Raw genomic sequence first — 6,891 nt, forward strand, 5'->3', positions numbered from 1 at the left:
CGTAATGAAGCTAAAAGAGAAATGGTCAGCTTAGGAGGTCTGGCTTGGGCAGGTCCAATATATATATATATTGTTAGTAGATCTGGGATGGATTGTTCCCCCTACGTTTTTTTAAACCTCTTGGATTGGATTTTTTTCTTGGTGAGCTGTCAAACTGGATGTTGCATGTGGCATTTATTGCTGCTGGGACATGGGTTTCTCTTGAGGTCGCATGACCAAAGGATATGTTAAAGTTTTTTGTTTTTTTAATTGATTAACATTGATTTAAGGTTTGAATGGCCATTGTAGTTATATCTCCCTGTGTCTGTTGTGCAAATGTACCAGAAGATTATGAATATATAAAATAACTTGAACTGGAAGTTATAATTAATTAATAGGTCGTTCAACATTGAGGGTAAAACCAAGTCATGATTATTAGTTGAATAATTATAACTTATATTATTTGGCTTACTCACCAGGGTTCTTAGTCCTTTAGATAAAAGGTTTGACTTCTGGACCGATTGTTTAATATCCATTTACCTTCACCAATTTAGTAATTTATGGTTATCAGCAGAGTTATTCATTACCAACCAAACTAATGTGTCACTGCCATTCACATGTTGCTGATAGAAGATTGAATCTGGCCAGAGTGATAAACCATTCACTGTATAAAATAAAGACAAAAGACCATTGGTTAAAATACAATGGCACATTTATTAGCCAATAATCCCTAACACAGTATTATTATATCAAATAACTTTACAAACACTTAACACTACTGGAAATAAGCATGTGTAAATGAAGCAAATAAAAGAGGGAAAAGTCTGTTCAAGTTTCAGTTTTAGGGCTTAATGCATTTAGGGTGTCCATTAAAATGGCGGCAGATCAATGTGACTAAATGCTGACTCAGAGATTTTAAATGAAGTCAAAACAGTGAAGTTCCATATGGTTTTACAGTGAAAAATGACAGGAATGCATTAAACTATAATGAAGCTGAAAGAGAAAGCTTAGGAGGTCTGGCATGGACAGGTCTCGCTGAAACAAAGTTAAAAAAGTTAGAATTCAAAATATGGCCTCTACAATGTGGCCGGAGATGAGGAAGCTGGGTGCTTACGTTGCTAAGCAGTCAACTGTAGCAGTTTCTCCAGACACATATGATAACACCATGTTATTTGTACAGTCAGCTCAATGAGTCCTAGCATTCAGCTCAGAACTCTTAAAACCAACAGCAGTTGAATCAGAAAGCTTCTTTCAGATAAAACTCAAACACAACCACAACTTTCTATACTATCTAGTTGAAAAGAGGGATTATGGTTTTACTATTTTGGCTCAGTGGAGTGAAACAGACTTTTCAACTTTTCAACATCAATCAAGTCCATTTGTCCAACAGCAGCTCTCAAAGAGATTTGGATTAATCTAATGTAATAACAAGAGTTCCTTTTTCCTTAATTTATAACTCACAGTAGCCCTAAACAGGACGCCCCCCGTTCAGCCACAGCAGTTGCCCGGTGGCTGCAGCTCAGGCAGCGGTGGCTCAGGCAGCAGCTGCAAATTCAGTCAGCAGCAGGATCAGTATGGCATGGTTCAGCTGTTTCTAACGGCTCCTCTGAAAGCAGAAATTGGGCCCAACTGTTCCGTCTGCTAGCTCTCGAGTCTATCTCTCATCTGCTTCAGCAAGTGAGATTCACAACACTACGTTCAAATACTTTTGAATTGCACGAAAAAATGGTTACTATGATTAGCTCCTTCTGAATTGTAGCAAAGGTAGTCTGAATCATACAGAAAGCACAGACCTCTTTGGAGTGATTTGGTTGATACTTAGGGTAGCTTGTAGCTGAGGAATGACAAGTCTAACCTTATGCGGTCATAGGCCGCAACAAGAAGTTGAATAGTCGCTTTTTTAACAAAGCTGACATTCAATCTTAGCGCTGTTACGTTCATTCCCTGCAAAACCTGTCAAAAAAATAAAAATGGTGGTGTTCAGTCTCATACTCATAACTAGATTCAACCTTTGAGAATATTATCTTTCTAGCCCAAACTGAAGTAATGTGGGGTTGACTCGTACCACTGACAAAAATACTACTCATGCTCAGACTGCTCATGTGAGGTAAACACAGCAACATGACATAAATCATGGTTTATATATACATGTAACAACTTGACTATACTAAACTAAACTAAGACTATAATAAGATGAAATTAAACCATCATTACCTATGTTTGCAGTTACCCTTGTCTTCAAAACTCTCATAACTGAAAAATGGAATCCTTCCACATCAATTGGACATCATGGGATAACAATTACTATTACAGCAACATAATTTTCAACTACAGCGAGAACATAAATAAGACTGACCAGAATGATGACTTTGATACAGAGCTCTTCTTAGAGTGGGTAAATTGGATCACCATTGCAATCGGACTTCCTTTGACCCTGGTGCTTATTATGGCAATTATTGCACAGGTTAGTATGATGTAACTTTGTAAATGTATTAGTCGTAATGGATTTACCTTCAAAAATATATTTTTCTCTCACCTCAGGAACTTATTCTGTTTTCATGTAGAGAACTTATTCTTACTCATTTACTCTTACTTCATTGGTATGTTAACATTCTTGCTCAATATTTTTCTTTCTTTTCTGCAGTTTAAAAAGGACCAAGGTGCGTCAGTGTACGTCATGAACCTTTTCATTTCTGATCTAATTCAGCTCTGCAGCAGGATTCCAATGAGTGTATCTGGAGATGAAATCATCCCTGGTTTATTCCTTGTTTGGGGATTATTGGTCAGTGTCGGATTCATGATATGTATCTCAGTTGAAAGGTGACTATGTTACTCTCTCCAATAGTCTGTGCCTGGTCTGTACCAATTCCAAATATTACATCATTCTGTCTTTTATTACAGGTATATGGTCATTGCTAAACCATTATGGTACAAATTCAGGAGAAACATCAAAACATCTGCTTCAGTTTGTATTTTGGTCTGGATCCTCCCTCTTCCTGTGATGCTACTGATTTATTTCATTCCAAACAATGAGATCTATAAATATATTATTGTAATATTTCTCCTCTTTCCATTTCCCTTGTTCATTGCTTTCTTAGTTGGGACTATCAAAGCACTGTCTGGAGCTCATAGTGTTCCGGCAGATGAGAAAAGAAGAATTGTAACTATTCTGGTAGTAGTGCTGCTTCTTTATACCCTGCTATTTTTGCCCATTATTATTTGGTACCTGATAGAAAACAACTTGATTCTTCTGATTGTTATAATTGTTTGTATTTACTTAAGTCCACTTGCAGACACAATTTTCTATATGCTGATTCGGAAAAGCATTCTGGACAAGTTTTTAGCATCGCTGTGTTTTTGCAAAATGTCCAGCAATCAGGAGATGAGCAGCATGGATAGTGACAAGACGATAGCTCCAGCTGAAACAGTTTAATATGCAAGTCATTCATATATGACTCCACAGAAATCACTTCACTATGGCGGCTTTTTATGGTTGGACAAAAATATAAAAAAACTGCACAGAAATGTATAAGAGCAGGTGTGTTGCACCACAGTTATCATCTACTGAAGGACCAGCTCTGGACAATCTGCTTGCATCACCAAGGAACCACAGGATTTATGGGATTGTTTTTTCAAAAATAAATTCCAGTCTCCTTTTATATGATACTGTAGCATGCCCCTATGTTTGTGTACAAATTCTGTATATATAATTTTTTATGTAAAATTTTCATCAACTTATTTCTACAATGTAACTGCCATATGGGGACCTTGGTTAAAATCCTGGTTGTGGGAGGAAGGGCATCCAGCTTTAATGTTTTTCTACTCTCTTCTCTTAGTAGTTTTAAAAAACTGTTGTTGTTTTTTTCAAAACTCCACACAACATTCTCATGCAATTAGCCCAATAATCATAAGGAAAATGTTTGTTTTCACAAGGAGCAGTGCTGTTCATAGTTCTAAAAGCAGTTTGCCTGACTGTACTCAAAATTGATTAGAAAAAAGTCAGTCATTCTGTTCAAATGGTTTTTATAAATATTTATTGATTTAATGTTTTGTTGTGTCCTTGGCAAATAAAATAGCACTCTGAGAGAAATTCATATTGTTTTGAATGTAAATGATTTTTCATAAGTTTAGGGGTTTTAAAGATCGTGTACTTTTTTTGAATGTGCGTAGAGTTCTGAGAAAATATTGCCTTTTTCCAGAGTATGTACAGATGTTTGAGAAAAGATATAAAACTATGAAAGGGTTTTAAATCAAAATGTTTTTTATGACTACAACATATGTATCTAATAACATGCTTTTGTCATTTTATGACAGAAGTTATTGTCTTTGGATCAGACTCTGAAGAAGAAGCTGATTAGTCAGTCACTACAATTGGATGGGATTAAATTGATCTCAGACAATAAAGTAAAAAACGTTGGTGTTATTTTTGATCAGGACTGTTCATTTAAATCACATTTCAACTACTGTATATATATATGACATAAATTGGAAGAATGATTGCACTGCATGGGATTAATTTCCACTGTTATGCTGATGATACTCGGCTACAGTAGCTGCCATTCAAAATGGAACTTCCCAGTCAAACGCCAGTCGAATGGGAGCCCACTTCCCTGCAACTTCCAGCAAAATCCCCTCCAACTTCTAGCCACTGGCCTTCTCCTGGGCGTGTATATTTTTTTTACTCTGACTCAACCCTTTTTCTGAATTACAGGGTCTGACCAGGGGATGACACTTCTCTTTAGATTTTAATGTCCACAAATCCTGACAGAAAGACTATTTTAGTACAAAGATTATTATTAAATGGGGAAAAGCCACACAGAGTATAAATGCTATAGATGCTGAGACAAACATCTTATTTTCCCTGTGGAATATCCATGCATGGATATGTGGCTTCTCTTTCATGACAAACACTTTTAATTGAACTCTTCGAATTTCTGTAAAAGAGAATTTGTTCCTCACAGGAGCGATGCACTCTCTCAATTCTGAGTTCATGGTTGTGTTTGTTTTGCTACATTGAACTTGCCCCTTTATACATGCACCTTCACAGATTCATGATCAGTTCAAGCTGGAATGAGATATCAAGTTTATACACAGCTTATTGGTACTCGGATCCTGATTGCCTTTGTTGTGGATTGGTTAAACTGTATAGGCGGATTTCAAGCCCCAATCCCACAGACTGCCCCTCTGGGTCCCTGAGAAAAAGACCCTTAACCCCACACTGCCCCATTGGCGCCGCAAAATGGCAACCCACTGGTTGGGATGGGTTTTTACTTTTTTACTACATTGCTCTTTACTTGTGACAGTGTAATGTCAATAAAACGCTGGGAAAAAAGAGACAACCCATTTATATATAGGTTAGCGACTGCAACTCTGCATTTACATTAAAAATTAGTGCAGAAAAATTTACCATAAGCAGTATTGATAAAACGGAAACTACTGCTTTGGCTAAATGCATTAGCAGAGACAGGTTGTTAAAGATGCAGTAGGAGATTTTTTCTGATCCATTCTTTTACCATTTGGCTTGAAGATCTCCCCACAGTCGTGTAGCAAGCAGTGAAATAGGTCTGGAAGTGAAACTAAAATATATGGTCCCTGCTACAGTATGAGTTAATTGAATATTGTACACCAATCATGTTGTACACAATTAGTCCCTGACACATCAATTATGGTTGTCTGCTTGTCCCTCCCTCCTGTGCGCATACCCTGACACTGTTAGGATACCAGTTTGTGTGGGTTGTTTTTTGTGTTTTCCTTTCTCCACCACCAGGCGGTGCCCTGTCCTCGTTGGGCCTTCCTGCACAACTGCGGCTCGTTGGGTCATTACCAGAGGAGTACTTGAGCAGCGGGCTGTCACCACCTCGGCGCCAGAGGTGGTGACAGTGGTTCTCTGCATGTGAGTCAGATCTTTCAAGCCCATTATGACAGACACATGAACAAATCTACCCCCCAAGGTCCCCCGCTGCAGGACCTTTTGCTGCTTGTGCTGCCTCTGCTGCTTTAGGTGTGAACGTAGCATTATGTTGTTGTTAGCTCGTGTCACGAGCACTCAGTCTTGGCTTGTTTCTTCTTGATCTCATCTGAACACCTCGACAGACAGCTTGCATGTTTATGTGTTTTGAAGGCGTGGTTTCGAGGGATTGTCTGAAGGGAGAGGGATGGTTGTGTATGTTCAAAAATGTAGTTTGCTGGAACTGTATTTCCAAGATCTGCTACAGCACCTTTAAATCTCTTAAGTCTGTCTGAATCATAGTTTACTCGGCAAAAGTCTCTCGTACGTGTGTCAAGTTTTTTGGGGGAATAGAAGTTTAACTGACACGGCAGATATTTGGGAAGAACATTTTAATCAGTCTTATTTTAAGCGTGACATGAGGCTACCTCTGTGTAAATAATGCTGCCTTTATGTGTTATTGTAATCATGGTGAGTATGAGAAGCCAAAATCAAAATGGCTTTATCTGTATTTATCGAACTCTTGCTGCAGTTGTTGTGTATTAATCTGCACTAATCATAAGATAAAATAAAGTTAATGTTTTATAAGTTTAAAGTTGTTTTCCCAAATACTGGCATAAGAGCCATTGAAGGCCAGAGAGGAGAAAAGCAGAGTAGTGAGTGTGTGTATCCATTGCACCTGGCCCCAATAGGAGTGAAGTCTGCAGGACAACGCAGGGTTGAGGCCCCTTAGTGATAAGAAAGCACACTCAATAAAAATGAAATATTTGACATCTCAAGGTTGCCCAGCTCAGCAAAATTTGGCCATACAAAAAGAGTTGTTATTTTCAAGGCACACGGAGCGGTAATGGTCCCAAAAAGGGTAATGCTTTGACTAAGACATGAGGGGGGAGCAGTAGGCTAGACTGACATAGTTTGAAATAAGGAAAGGATGTATTCCAACATGTTTGTGATTAAACTGTCAT

Source organism: Cyprinodon variegatus, unplaced genomic scaffold (assembly GCF_000732505.1).
Source record: "Cyprinodon variegatus isolate N-32 unplaced genomic scaffold, C_variegatus-1.0 Scaffold2374, whole genome shotgun sequence".
Classification (NCBI taxonomy): Eukaryota; Metazoa; Chordata; class Actinopteri; order Cyprinodontiformes; family Cyprinodontidae; genus Cyprinodon; species Cyprinodon variegatus.